Source organism: Dreissena polymorpha, chromosome 2, assembly GCF_020536995.1.
Source record: "Dreissena polymorpha isolate Duluth1 chromosome 2, UMN_Dpol_1.0, whole genome shotgun sequence".
Taxonomy (NCBI): Eukaryota; Metazoa; Mollusca; class Bivalvia; order Myida; family Dreissenidae; genus Dreissena; species Dreissena polymorpha.
In genome coordinates, this window is record NC_068356.1 from 62,981,482 (window position 1) to 62,997,221 (window position 15,740).

Sequence of the window (15,740 nt, forward strand, 5' to 3'; positions counted from 1 at the left end):
CGTTACTAGTGAGTATGAGTGGCAAATATCTAACATTTTAACACACATATATCTATATACATATTTTTTTTAAACATTATTTACCCCCGTTTGTGTCAAATGTAATTTCTTCTTTTTATGATGTCGTTCGTGCATTGCCGTAACATTAAATTTTGATACGAAATGACGTAGTTTTAATTAACCGATACCCGCTAAATACGTTAAATGTTATGTTTTAAGGTAAATTTTATAATTATCAAATACTTTTTTTCATAAATTAAACCAGGGATTAAACGGGCTAGTATCTTTACGGTGTACAATTTCTGATATTCTATATTGGACATAACTTTTAATTTGAACAATATGTAACATATCTAATGTACGCAACTGTTAAGTATGTCGGAGGTAAAATATTAAACCAAAGAATGCTTAATACCACCAGAAAGAGAAGACATGGTGGCATCATCAATTGTGTTTAATGACCAGACTGTCATTTGCCACCCAGTGTGGTTTATGACACCCCGGGATGACACCATGTTGTTAGTTAAGTCTGGATAATATCTGATCAAAACGAGATAATCGGATTATGCAGAACAAACGGGCAATTCAATACTGGAATGCAAAGGATTACGCGATTTTAAGATTGATGCAAATAATCAAATGATAAATATTGCATTTAATTTAATTAAATGTTTTTTTAATGTGTCAACGTGTTCTTTTTCCTAGACAAATACCTAAAAAATGCATATTTTTCAAACATTTTTCTTTTATAACACTAGCTTAACATCTCCTCTAGCAGAAAAACTTTATTTCATGCAATTTGCATGACAAACAAAAAAGTTTTACATAAAGAAAGAAATTCATCTGTTGAATAATCGGCGCTGTCTTATGTATGTTACCGCTTGTTAGGCAGTAGTGTAATGGCGGACGCGGAGAGTATTCAGGGGAGATAATTGGGTAATTACTAAATTCTTGAACGGTCTATTGGCGGAAATATCTCAAGTTGATTATGGCAGTCACAGTGTAGTATCAGATAATATATTAGACCTTCCCCAATCAAATCAACTTTGTATTATAAACATTGATCGCTATCAGATTAGGGCCTAACAATGGTGCAGAACCCTGTCGCTCCAAGGTCCCACCCTGCCCCTTTTATCTACACATGCCCTTATTTTGATTTCATAGCATTCTTATAACGGAATCTGTATTTGAATTTTATAATTATATGTGGCGTGTTCTGAGACTTTTGGACCTAATTCGACAAGCTTCATAATGAGAAAACTCATCCGAAATGACGTCGCTAAACTAGCGCTTAAGTTTGTTTAAATTGCTTAATGTTTTCTGTGATGTTGCCGTTTATCGTATTTAAGTGATATAAAATGGACATAGACTGGTTCTTGAAAGTATTTCCTAGCAAACAAATGGTAGATGTTGACCTTTTAATTTCAATGAGCTGACTTATTACTCCCCTTTTTCCAAAGTTTCTTGTCTGATATATAGCCACTCACAATACTTCAACACATGCTGAAACGGATCTAACATTAATGATTCCTGAATATATTTTTGTTTGATACGTTTTAAGATAGTAATGTGTAATTTTAACTGAACAATTAAATGCAAATTGAACAAAACTAAGAAAAGTATGTGTGTTTATGTATGTAGTTAATTTGGGGATCTATTTTGAATTATTTATAAATTCATATTATTATTGAATAACTATTATATGATTATGTGAATGGCTGAGAGATTGAAAAATACACTTTTTAAATAGGTTGCGTGTTATTGTTTGAAAGGTTTAATAATCATAATATTAACGTCTCAAATCTTTTAAATAAATAATTTAGTTTCACGTCTTTTAAATAAATTATTTAAGTTTCACGTCTTTTAAATAAATTATTTTGTGTATGGACATTGGTTTCTATGGTTACAGGACAAATAAAACCTTGAGATACCTTGTAATCAAAAAAATGATTATATTTGGAAAAAAGTAAATGCAAACTTTGAAATATAATGGTACAGTTTTATACATATTGTGAATTGTCAATACATTTGCTAAAATGAGGTAATTGTCTGTTATCTCATCTGATCCTAATGTACTGCAAACTAATTTAGAGCATATCAACACAAGGGTCAATATCTACTGAGATAGACGCTTTGACTTTGTATCTGCATATGGAATGGAAGATGTGTTTTTTCCTTATATCAGTTATTTAACAAAAAAACAATCAACAATTTCTTCGTATGCACAGAATTTCAAGAATTTGAATATTTTTGATTTTTGTTTCATGGTAACCAATATAACTTGTATAAGGTTTTCTTATTTTTGAGTAGCACTAACTATATTGCATTATAAAACCATATGTTATGGATTAATTCCTGCACTTATAGATTTATTAAAAATGAATAAGCTTATTTATTGGCATTACAATAAATAAAGAAATTAAAAAAAATATATATAGGAATTTCTAAAGCAGCCTGTTTCACCTGAAATTGAGAAATATTGCGAAAATCTTAATGGTTCCATGCTCAGCATACATGGAAGCTTCTGAAAATGTGAATAACTCAATTGCGTCCATGTACCCAATTTTGACCAACAGTCTAAGAACAGGCCACTTATGCATGTTTGCGTGGGAAGACTAATCATGGGCGTGTGTGTATTTCTGGAAAGATAATTTAACAATGCAACACACGGGTAAGGCGTGAAGCGACACCTGCTTTTATTTCTGAAGCGACAGCTGATTATATTTCGATAATTCCCTTGTCGCTCGCTGTCAACCGGATGTCAATCGTGATACATCGACTATTTCCGGAATCCTCCGTAAGACTGATCTAAGCCAAACATCGTCTGTTGATCCAGAAAGTACAGGTTGCTTATAAGACCTGAGTGTTCTTTTGTTCATTTTCAGTCGATAACGACAAAAACGTTTCTAATTATCGTGTGCGTAAATCGGGAACGTGTGCATATAAAAGTCACGTTTGTTAACATTCATTTTTTTTTGCTAACACTGATTCCATTATATTAACACCGTGAAGTAGTGTTGTTCATTAACTTTCCACGATAATTTTGTGTTGGTTTTAAAGAGACTGGTGTTGTTTAGTAATAATTCAGTTGATAACATATTTTATCACATTGTAAAAACTAGTAGTAACAGTTTATTACATAATATATATTGTATATAGAATTGTACAAGTTTTCAAAATTAATCATCTATTGTCAGCGCAATTCAGCACACTCATTTAATTCAATTACATTAGAAATAGTACAGATAATTGAGGAACTTCTCGCAATTATAGTGAATGAACAAAATTACAAAACATGTCAATGACATCATTTCAACTTCCTGGCTAGGTCAAAAGCTATGTTAACTTAAAGACAAAACATATGTTAATATGTTAGCTAATAAAAACTTTACGCACATTAAGAACGCGATTGTTTTATATTAACGGTATGCATAGACTTTAACGAAAACTTAAAAAGAAATGTAAATATATAAACTAAAATTGTAAAAATCGTTATTTTGTTAACAAACGTGACCCATTAGTCAGGTTACACTTTATTTCAGCGTACACACACACGAAATACTTCCTGACAGCTCCGAGCATAATTTTATTTTACTAACCGGAATAATGGACGTTGGGCGGTTATACATAGGGACAAATAATAGCAAAGTAATGTATCATGTGATCATAAGTATAGCATTCCATAGGGTCATGTTCACAGTTTTGCAAAATAACATTTTTTTTATCGTAGATTGAAAAATAGGTGAATGCATTATAATTATCAAAGCAAAATAAAATTACTGACTGAAATATAACAATATATTCTCGTTCGTTATTCATATGTGGATAATTATCAGTCGGAATCCGAAAAAATACATCTTGTGTAACGATTTTCATCGATAATTTAACAAATTTTAAAACGTGCATTTTCCAACATGGCGTTTGATACAGGAAGTCCCGGATACGACAGACACATTATACAAAATATGTCTGCTTGTAGTTAAATATTAAACGATCTAAATGATGCAGTTGTGTTAGAAATTGTTTTGTGAAACATTGGTTGAATACACAGAAATCTTTGAACAAGTCTCTTCAAACGTTTGCATTACTTTTGAAAGGTACACGTTGGTGTCTTGGAAAGACGTTGGGTTTTTCTTTGAATACGTTAAATGATTTTATCTATACTTATATCGGGATGTGATACATTTGTAAATTGATTACACATAAAAATCTGTATTTAATCATTTGAAGTATAAATTATAAATATACTTTAACTTATATGAAATTATGGTGGTTGCAACATTTGAAACCTCTTCAAAATTGCATATTTTAAACAAGAAAGCAATCCCACATTACACTTAATGACTCAAGCACAAAACACGTATTCACTTTTAAGATATCCGTTGCAAATCCCTCGCATACGACGAGCATCCGATGCAGATTATGAGTGAGTCAAAATGAGCTATGTTAAGGTAAAGCACAGTCACATTCTAAACTTAACACACAATCAGTGATGTATTGATTTTTGACATTTGGTTTACTGAAAGGGTTAACTTGGCTTCCATGGGTATTCCGTTTAAACGGTTAAATTTACTTCTATAAATAGCCACATAAAAATACACTTGCAAACCTTTTTTTCTCCCGTCGGTCAGGACAAAAGAACTCCGCTATCTGATGTAACGTGATTACAATTTTGAATATTTAAAAATATGAGCACTGAGGAATTTCAACTAACAGCGCAAACAGTACAAAACACCTGTACGCAAATTTAAATTTAAACATGAACTGTTGTCATTTAAATAGAGGGGACCGATTATATTGGCTGCAATCTTGTTTAAAGCTACACCACCGGTCATGCTGCGTCTTTTGCATATTGTAAATCATTAATTTTGCAGAACTTAATCTTTATTGAACTTGATTGAACTAACTATAAACTTAAGATGCGTGTAACCTATGTTGTAAAACACATTCTTGAATAAATATGTTTAGACCAAAATGTATGTATCAATCTCGGAACTCAACACATTTTTTTCCTGTTATATGCACCTGTGTCAAACAAATATTCACATGAGTATTAACAGGTTGACAAACGTTTTAAAGTAATCTTAGTTAAAAGGACAATAAATAATTCCGTGGAGTCAGGCCATTTTTATCTGTAACCCATATAAATAAGTCTTTACTTCGATCCGATTAACAACTATGTAATCATTCGAATACGTGTATGCATAATATGTAACCTCGATATGCATGAAACACACGATTCAGGATCCAAACTCTTGATTTTTCTAACGCGCTCTCTTAAGACTTGGTTTTTCAACATTTTACCTATTTTTAGCATGTCTTCTTATGAAAAGAGAACGTTCTCATATTTCAGTTAAACCTATTCAAACACATCAACACAGAGCCGTTTTAAATTTTATGTATGGACGTTTGACATACATAAGAGAACGCTACTGCGCTTTAAAAACAATTAACCGGGTTAAATCACTATTTGATGTGGTCCAAAAGCACATAATAAACAGTCTATATACTTGCACATATTGTTCTGAATTTTACAGTAGATTGCACAAAAATGTCAACACAAACGTGAATGTTTGAAAATACAGTGCAATTCAGTATTCATTCATGGATATGTTCTTTTCCATATACTAAACTACACGTTGCACTACACTTAGCTATACTTGTGATATTTTTTTTCTTTAATTTGTTTGTACTTAAAACTTAGCTTGATGAAACAGAAACACATAAACACTATCTTAGGTAGTGTAAGCTTTTTGTGAATATTCATGGGCTGTCCGCACGTAACATTACAAACCTATGTAATAGTTTTGCAATAGTGATAGTTTGACGAAGAAAGCGGTACAACCGGTGGATTAATCTGAATCCAATTTAAATAGAAAATGATCGGTTCCCTCCCTTTAAAAGATTATTTCGTATTATTAAGTCAACGTGTATTTTCTTTGCACTCTAGTGCGGTATGGGATAAATAACATGCTCTTTTGTTATAGAAATGCTGCGAAAATATAGAAAAATAAAAAAAATATCGTTTAATATCAATATAATACGATATAACGCAGACGCATGAATATGCATAAGGGTCATTGTCAGTTGAATGCGCATGTTATGAAAAAGAATAAATATATATCTATTGATTTTCAGTGAAAACATACATTATCTTTTAATTAAGGTAATCTTTCTAATGTTAAAATATGCTTGAGCATTTAGATGTGTTGTTCAAGACGAAAATAAGATGTAGCACGCTAAATAGTCAATCTCTGGCTATGATGTTACCTAAGAAATGCTTAGTTGTTTTGCTATATATGTATGCATTATCGTGTAAAATCCAGGGCGTGATCGGTGTTTTCCACAGGGACGTAATATAAAAAAGCTTTGTAGAGAAATGCTTTACGAAATAAATAACATAAAATAAAAATAAATATATATAAATCAATCAATACATCAATAAAGAAAACATAATATCTCACCTCCTACAAAAATGACCTGATTCGACGTGCCCGTGGTGTGTTTTCCATACACCCCGAGTACTTTTCATACACCCCGAGTAATCGAGTAGAGAAGTTTTCATGTTGCAGATAAAAAAAATAACGAAAAAGGGGATGTGATTTGTTAAGGGCGGGCGGGGATTTATATTACTCAAACTCGTTACTCATGTATACTAGCTCGTTCTTGTATTCTGCGGTTAACCTGAGTGTCATGCAATATCATTCTCTGTAAATATTCATTGTCTGATGATAAAATACAATGATTTATAGCCTTAATGTGTATTCAGTGGTATCATGACGTACTAAATAGATATTGTGCATTAACCATCGTTTTAGCTCCTTGTGCACGTAACGATACCTTTTTAAGATAATTCATAGTATTAACCTTGTAAACCGACACAATTTCTCCACCACGTTGTCGCAATATGAAAACTCGTTCGTGCCTTAAAATATTGAATGAGTTTCGGTAAAAAACGTATCATACGAATAGTGCTTCGCATTTACATCATTATGATAAAACAGGATATTAACACATGTTGTAGTTGATAGGACTGAATTTGTAAAAGTACAAAATTGCCATCATATCGAAATATTTGATATTCTATGAACACGGCGAACTGTGAAGTTAATAATGGTCTTATGTGCTGCGTTAATATATAAAACTGTACATATCGATGGTCACTATTTAAAATGCCGAACCTGCATTTGTTTGGCATTTCGCGCTTTTGATACTGTGCAAAGCGGGAAATCAATATACCCCCAAAATAACGAATTAGTTAACCAATCGCAACAGCTCAAAAAAGTCATATGATGTAATGACGAACCGCAATTGGTTGAAGTCAAAGTTAGGGTAAATTAACGAAACGTAAACTTTTGCTGATAGAATAATTCAATGATGTACATTTTATAGCATTGATGAACGCAAAAAGAGATCAAAATAATATAAAATGTTGAGGCCTTAACTTGTTGCCTCAACTCATAGCTTGTTCCTACAACTTATTAAGTTGAGGTCTCAACATAATAAGTTTTTCCTTCAACTTAATAACTTCTGGCCGCAAGTTACTAAGCTGAGGCCACAACTTAATTAGTTGTGGAAGCAACTTACTAAGTTTGGACCACAACATAGTTTAACCAATCAGATAGGCCGTTTCACCTTTACCGTTTTATCACTGTTAGTACCCTTATACTCGAACTATTGTGTGTTCGGGTTCAAGCGCCGGTTTGAGCACTATCCCTGTAAGCTATGGATCCCGGGATTGAGCCCCTGTCTGAGCACTTGCCTTGTTAGCGACACTAGCAACGTAAGCGTCGGATCCCGGTTTCGAGTCCCGAAGCACTCGCTTCATAAGAGAGTGGTCCATGTTTTTTTATTCTAACCCGGGACCCTTCTTGTAAAGGGCGATTGCTCTGACCGGGGCTTGATCCCAGAAACCATCGCTTACGAGGTGAGTGCTAGATGCCTAAGTTTTCGACGGTCCCTGGGTTCGAATAACGGTAAGAGCACTAGTCCGTAAAGCTAATTTGGAGTTTTCGACGGTCCCGGGGTCCGAATCACTGTACGAGCACTAGCCATGAAAGAAGCTTTGGGTCTCTAGATCAAGCCTCGGTTTTGAAGACTTACCCTATAAGCGAAGGCTTGAATTCCGATGTGCGAATTTGCACCAACAGTGACAGGTCCCGGAATCGAGGCCCAGTCTGAGTACTAGCCCTGAAAGCTATGAAACCCGGGTTCAAGCCTGTGTCTTACCACTTGCCCAGTAAGGAATGGATGCCGGTTGCGACCCTCAGTCTGAGCGTTCGAACCGAAAGCTACGGGTTCACACAGGGACTCGAACCAAACAGCCGTCGCTAACATAAAATACTGAGCACTCGCCTTGTAAGCGACCGGTTGCCGAAATAAGCACTAGCTCTGTAAGCAACATTTCCTTGTTTCGAGTCCCGGAATGAGAGCTCGCTTTGCAAGCTATGGGTGTTCGGGTTCGAGCGCCGGTCTGAGCACAAGCCATGTAAGCTATAAATCCCGCATTTTTTGGGTCCGGTTCTAAGACTCGGACTTGGATCAGGGTCCGTTGGCTTAAATGGTAAGTACTTAAACCGGGATTTGAGCCCGGGGCCCATAGCATACAGGGTGGGTGCTCAGGCAGGGGCTCCAAATCGGGACCCGTTACGTAGGGTGCGAATGCTCAGACTGGGGTCCCAGTCGCTTACAGGGCAAGTCCTTAGACTGGGGCTAAAACGCAAAGAACCATCGTTTGAAAAAAGAGCTATCAGGCCAGGATTCGAAACCGGAATCCGTCGCTTATGTGGCTAGTTTTCACACCAGGGTTGGAAACCTGAACCCAGTCGCTTACTTGGCGATTTCTCAGATAGGGGCTCAAATCTGGAATCCATGGCTTACATGGCAAGTGCTCAGACAGGGCTCGAACTGCGGATCTATAGCTGACAGAGATAGTGCTCAGACCGGCGCTCGAACTCGAGCACCTAGTAGTAAAAGGGGTACTAATTGTGATAAAACGGTAAAGATGAAACGGCCAATCTGATTGGTTAAACTTAAAGTAGAGACCTTAACTTAGTTAGTTGGTCCCACAAGTTATTGAGTTGAGGCAAGTTATGAAGTTGTCGCCACAAGTTTCTTAAATGAGGCCTCAACTTAATAAGTTGTTCCCGCAAGTTATTAAGTTGAAGTTATAACTAAAATGAACAAATTACTAAGTTGAGGCCACAACTTAATAAGTTTTGGGAACAAGTTATGAAGTTGTAGGCACACGTTACTAAGCTGAGGCCTTAATTAAATAAGTTGTGGGAACAACGTACTTAGTTGTTTCCACAAGTTATTAAGTTGAAGCCACAACTTATGAAGTTGTTCCCACAACTTTATAAGTAGTTCCCACAAGTTATTAGGTTGAGGTCACTATAAATGAAGAAGTGCGGTTGTCACCTCTGTGCCACCGTGTAAAACAGAACAAAAACACGCATTGCTTTGCTATATATAATGGAAAACAGTGGAATTATTCATTCTATTGAAACAAAATCCATTACAATTAGCTGTCCAATTTGCCGAAGCATCACATAAATGCAAGTCTAGATGACGAAGATACATTTTACAGCAGATTTATTAACTTAACGTCAAAATAATTTCATACGAACATGCTCTATCATTGGACACTTTTAAAAATGTTAAAAATAATATTTATTTGATTTTGTGTAAGAAATGTTTAACAAAAATACGTCTCCTGAAAACTTGCATTTTTGTAGGTTCGGCATTTTTAAATTGTGACCATCGATATGTATGATAACTAAAATGTTTAATACGCATTTTTTAAAAGTTATTCTTACATCTTGAGTGTTGCAACTAAGGTTTTGAGAGCCTTGTATTCATTCAAGATAAAGTTCTGCAAAATTAATGATTTACAATATGCAAAGGAACGCGGCAAAAAAACGCGGCATGACCGGTGGTGTATCTTAAAACAAAATTACAACCAATAACATCGGTCCCCTATATTGAAATGGTAATAGTTTATGTTTAATGTTAAATTTGCAAACAGGTGTTTTGTACTGTTTGCGCGGTTTAGAAAAATTCGCATGCACTATTTTTCAATCTACCATATTTTTTCTTTGCCATGCTGTTAACATGCCCCTATTACATGCTACACATACATACAAGGATCACATGATACAATACTTTATTGTTCTTCGTCCCCATGTATACACGCCCAATGTCCATTATTTCGGTTATTAAAATAGAATTATGCCCGGAGCTGTCAGGCAGTATTTCGTGTGTATGTGTACGCTCAAATAGAGTGTAACCTTACTAATGGGTCACGTTTGCTCAAACATAATGATTTTTTTACAATTTTAGTTTATATATTTATATTTATTAAGTTTTTGTTATAACCTATGCATACAGTTAAGATAAAACAATCGTTTCTTGATGCACTATAAGTATTTATTCGCTAACATATGAATATATGTTTAATCTTACAGTTTACATAGCTATTGACCTAGCACAGGAAGTTGAAATGATGACATTGACATGTTGTGTAATTTATATAATACGTTGAACACTTATAAGCTGACACCTTAAATAATGTCTAAAGACGGTTTGTTGAGCATAGTCTTTATATTTATATATACATATAATGTAAATTAAAGCTTTAAATATGCAGTGTAATGTAAGACTTGGCGCATATCACGGTTGTCCCTTGGCTTTGTAGTTACTTCGGTCAGTACATATTGTTTTGGCTGACTGTTTGGTCTCTTTAATGAGAGGAGTTCCTCAATTATCTGTACTATTTCTTATGTAATTGATATTTAATGAATGTGCTGAATTGCGCTGACAATAGATGATTTGGGAAACTTTTACAATTGTGTATCAAATATAAAATGTAATAAACTGTTACTACTAGTTTCTACAATGTGATAAAACATGTTTTCAACTGAATTATTTAAAAAAAACTTGTAAACAAAAAAAAAATCGTGCAAAGTAAAAGAACAACACTACGTCACTGTGTTAATATAATGACATCAGTGTTAACAAAAAATAATGAAGGTTAACAAACGTGTCTTTTTTATGCACACGTTCCCGATTAACGCACACGATATTTAGAAAAAAATGTCGTTATCGACTAAAAATGAATAAAAGAACACGCAGGTAGCACACCACGGAAGAAACGGAATCTCTCGAAGCCGCGGACGCCTTCTTGATCTCCACCAAGCTGAATTCAGAAAACAACGAAGCTGCAATCATAAAAACATATTCACTGCACACAAGTAGTCTAAAACTTACATTTAAGATATAAACAAAATATCATATGGAATCTGTACAGGTGATACTATTGACAAAAATGACAGAATGGCAAAGCCGCAAACAGGGGCTTCAAAATCAACTTTTTTTACCATGTACGAAAGTGGCTGGGGACGAATGAAACTTAATGATAGCCTGCTTTTGGAATGGTATTTGTATACGCAAAACATAGCACAACCCATCAAACCATTAATAAAAACCATGTTTCCTAGTGGTTTTCGCGCAATACTTCACAGCGTGACCCTACTAGCGATTCCAGCTTAAAAGTAACCCAAAATCCAATATGCCTACCGCAGTTGTCCTTCCTCAGGTACAAAGAACAAAAGTATGGGAAGAGGTCATGACCCCACAGTTTCGCATTTGAAAATGGTAATATTCTTAGGATTTAATGCAATTTGGGGGTACAATAAGACCCGTTTCTCTAAAATTGATATTGAAACATACCCTTTCCCATTATTTCACTGTTTGACCATGGCCAATTCGAATATTCTGCTTCCTTTCGTGGTGTGCTACCTCAAGTCTGTCTGACATGCATATGGAGGCAGTCTACAGTTTTAAGCTCTATTTGCGAACTGGCCCCGGTCATTTTCCTAACCTTAAGGTGTATGGCTTTAAAAAATGTTTTTTGACTCAAGGAGCTGAAATGTAACTATAAATGGTCAATATTCTAGTAATTCCACTTGTTTTCAGTAATTCGAAACTAAGTGACCTTCATTTAAGTAAACATTCTGCACATGCTCAGTGAGACGTAAACACATGTACTCCCTGCTTGAAGCAGCCGGCATTTGACAGATTTCAACGGTGGGTTTAAATAAGTTAGCAGTGCAAAAAAGTTCATCGGTAATGATCCATTTTGTTTGGCTCAGTTTGAAAGCATTTTCTGTGATAGTGCAAAGCATGTTGTCGACTGTGCGCGTATTCTTACCCGGAAAGATAAATGTGATTGCCGGTTTTATCTAAAAATGGGGGTTTTACGGGCAAGTTCCGAGACCCCCGAAAAGGTCTGTTTTACCCCAGATATCAATTTAAAGAGCATTTTCTGGATTGTTTTGTGCTTTATTTCCAAGCTATTGATGAGCTGCACTGAATATTGCCTGAATCTATTTTCAGGTTGTGACTGAAGGCCTTGTTTTGAGGGTGTTTTGCAGACCAGTGGTCGTTCAAGAAAAACTGTAGACTTCCCCCATATGTACACTCTGGATCAGCAGACGATGTTTTGCTTAAAGCAGTCTTCCGGAGGATTCCGGAAATAGTCGATGTATCACGATTGTCATCCGGTTGACAGCTAACGATAAAGGAGTAATCGAAATATAAGCAGCTGTCGCTTCAGAAGTACAAGCAGATGTCGCTCCTCGCCTTACCTGTGAGTTGCACGGTTAATTTATCTTTCCTGAAATAAACACACGCCACGATCAGACTCCCCAGCCTAAAATACATATAACTATAACATTAACCTTGAGTGATGTGGTTACATTATCCGACAGATTAATGGGGCAGACGCCAGAAGCTTGATTTTGATGCTCACGTTATTGAGTATAAATAATAAAAGTATTAATAACTGTTAGCAAATGAACAATATTATTCCTAATACTACTGCTGCTGTTGCTACTTCTACAACTACCACTTCTACCACAACTTCCACCAACAGCACCACCCCTAGTAGTACTTGTAGTAGTAGTCATACCTTTCTCAATAGCCTTTCAGTTTTGAATTTATAACAGGACTTTAAATGGCATGTTTAGTAATTACTTCATGTTTTCTCAATAGCGTTTCAGTTTTGAATTACCGACAGGACGTTAAATGACCTTGTTAAATGCAAAACTTGAATCAGTTTCATAGTGGTATCACTTAAGAATTTTAATCCCGAAACTGTAAGATTATAGTATTGAAAGTTATCAGCTTAAATTATCCTCTATATGTAAGTGCAATTGCAATTGTTCACGACACCGTCACTCATTCAAATGATCAAGATAATAATAACACTAAATGTTGCGTGCCCACTTGAGATAGGTGGCGATAAAACAAACAAAATGTTAAGTTTACAAAGACCCGCCGCATGCGTTGTATCACGCCCGCTGAGAGATGTTATGTCACTGCGTTATTTCGTTTCTTTACTAGCATTATTCACGCGATATTTGGCGAAACGTGCGTACTATAAGAAAAATTCCGCAGATATATATAGAGTAATAGAATTTGCCCCATACACTTCTAAGATTCACGACGACGAAAGGAACTCTTTAGACATATTCACTACTTTCGACCACGGATGATACCAAATGATTAAGTGGAATGTAACATAAAGGAATTGTTGAAATACAAACGCGGTTAACCAATTTACTCACAGGTGTCGCTTCTAATCTTCCCTGTGTGATTTGCGCTTTGCTAATTCAAAGTCTTGGGAAAAGTTGTACTGTTATGCTAATTTACATTAAATAAATAGCTTATTGATATACATAGAAATAAGGTGATAAAACACACTATATTATCATTTGCGCATCACTTAATTTGTTGCGCAGAAAACAATTATGGTGTCCATGATTGGCGCACTGTTTTACATTATCTTTTTATTAACATATGTATAAAAATAAAGTTGTTTAACAATTAAATGGTGTATATAGACTACTATGTATCTTCTTTTTGTGTTGGTCGAACATCTCAATCAGAACAGAACTGTTCTGTTCATGTTAATCAATCCGATTAATTATTTGGAGGTTACGATATTTGACATACATTTAAATGATATATTTCAAATGTAAGTGATGATATCTTCGATGTTGAACATTACGTCAAATATTTTTTGTTTCGTAACTCCTTGGCTTTTTGAATTTGATTGGATATCATTTTAAGCAGTATATCTTATTTTCAGTAACTAAATGTTATCATTTCACTTCCCTGGCACATTGTATTTTGTGTTCACGTGAGTGACTGCAAACAAGTTATAAAAGGGAGACAACTACGATAAGACTTTAAAGGGCAGTAACTGCATTGTTTGATGACTTTGTAGGTAACGATACTCGTTAGACATTAGAACCGTAGCCGCAGACTCGGCATCGGCGCTATTTTGATGAGTAACCGTTTGTTTTAGCACATGGCATTCCCTTATTCGAATCGTATATTTATGTTTTAAAGATGTACATTGTAGAAGTTTATAATGCAAGTTATTTTCGGTTATGTTAAGTTGATGTTGAAAATGAATGTTCTGTTATAGTTTGTTAACATTTATTTTCAATAGAAAACATATTTCTCCATTCAATAACCAAGTCTGAGATTTATATAATGGACAGCTTCTATCGCGCCTGGCACCACTCAACACATAAAGTATAATTCACTGTTGTTACTTACATGAACATACTAAGGTATTGGATATCGAAACGTATCAATGCACATCACATCAATTTACACCATAACTTAGTATTCAAATCTGTTAAACGAAAAGAAAAATTATTATTGGGAATCAAGTAATCATATCCCTATATGATACTTTTCACTTGTACATGTATGTATAACATGTGAAAATATTGATATCTACGAAGACAAGTTTAACAGTTATTTTTGTGTTGTTTTGATGTAAAGTATGGTTCAATAAAAGATATCTTGATGAAGTTGGGAACTGTCCAGACAAAATAAATTCGACCGAACCTTTCGAATGTGACGCCTGGAGTTCTAAGCCGAATACGTCGATCTTCTCCCGATAATTCCAAATAATCAGACCTGTCCCTAGAAAGCGTCCGTTTTACTTTTGTGACCATAACGTTAGTATCCCGATGAGGATTTTATTTTAGGATTGTATGTCTTTGCGATGTTGCTTCTCGGTCATTCATGCAAAAAGTTGAATTAAAGTAAATTACTATATTCATTTTGAGCACTAAAATTATACATATTATATATAATATTTATATGGTACCTTAAATAAAGACGACTGGCTTGAGACGTGCACGCGTCGTCATCAATTCATTTAGTTGCTGATATAGTCAACTACACAATGTGAACACTTAACGGACTAGGACTCAGAAATGAAACTAAAGAGCTAACTACAACCGTTTCATATTTTACTTGATTTACATAACCACAGTGTTTAACTTGTACGTAAATTTATACATGAAACCATTGCGTATTTATTTATATAGCTTTGATAGTGATAGTAAGCTGGCACACTTAAACTTCCTTTTGAAAATAGAACTTAACAAGCAATTATTTCAAAGCATATTCTCAACTAATAATATGATTTAAAGTGCCACTGCATTTGATTAATGAAGTGCATTCGAATTGGCATTAGACAAAGAGACTTCTTCACAGATTGTCAACGTGTCAGTCTTCCAACTTTGTCACAAATTCAAAATAAAAGAACAATGTACACAAGGGAACGAAATGATACTAATTACGTTGATTAATACTGCAGTTACGTTATTGAGTAATCATTATTTTTAATTGAAGAAATAAGCATACTATATTCT

The 15,740-nt window shown here is 34.7% G+C and overlaps 1 long non-coding RNA gene across 3 annotated transcripts in view; it reads left to right on the forward strand.

Moving 5' to 3' along the window:
* LOC127867314 (uncharacterized) overlaps positions 1-15,740 on the forward strand; it is a 65,358-nt gene that overhangs the window by 15,318 nt on the left and 34,300 nt on the right. For all 3 annotated transcript variants that reach the window (XR_008043434.1, XR_008043435.1, XR_008043433.1), the window contains one exon: positions 12,397-12,649. This is a non-coding gene — a long non-coding RNA (uncharacterized LOC127867314). The remainder of the gene's footprint in view (positions 1-12,396; positions 12,650-15,740) is intronic.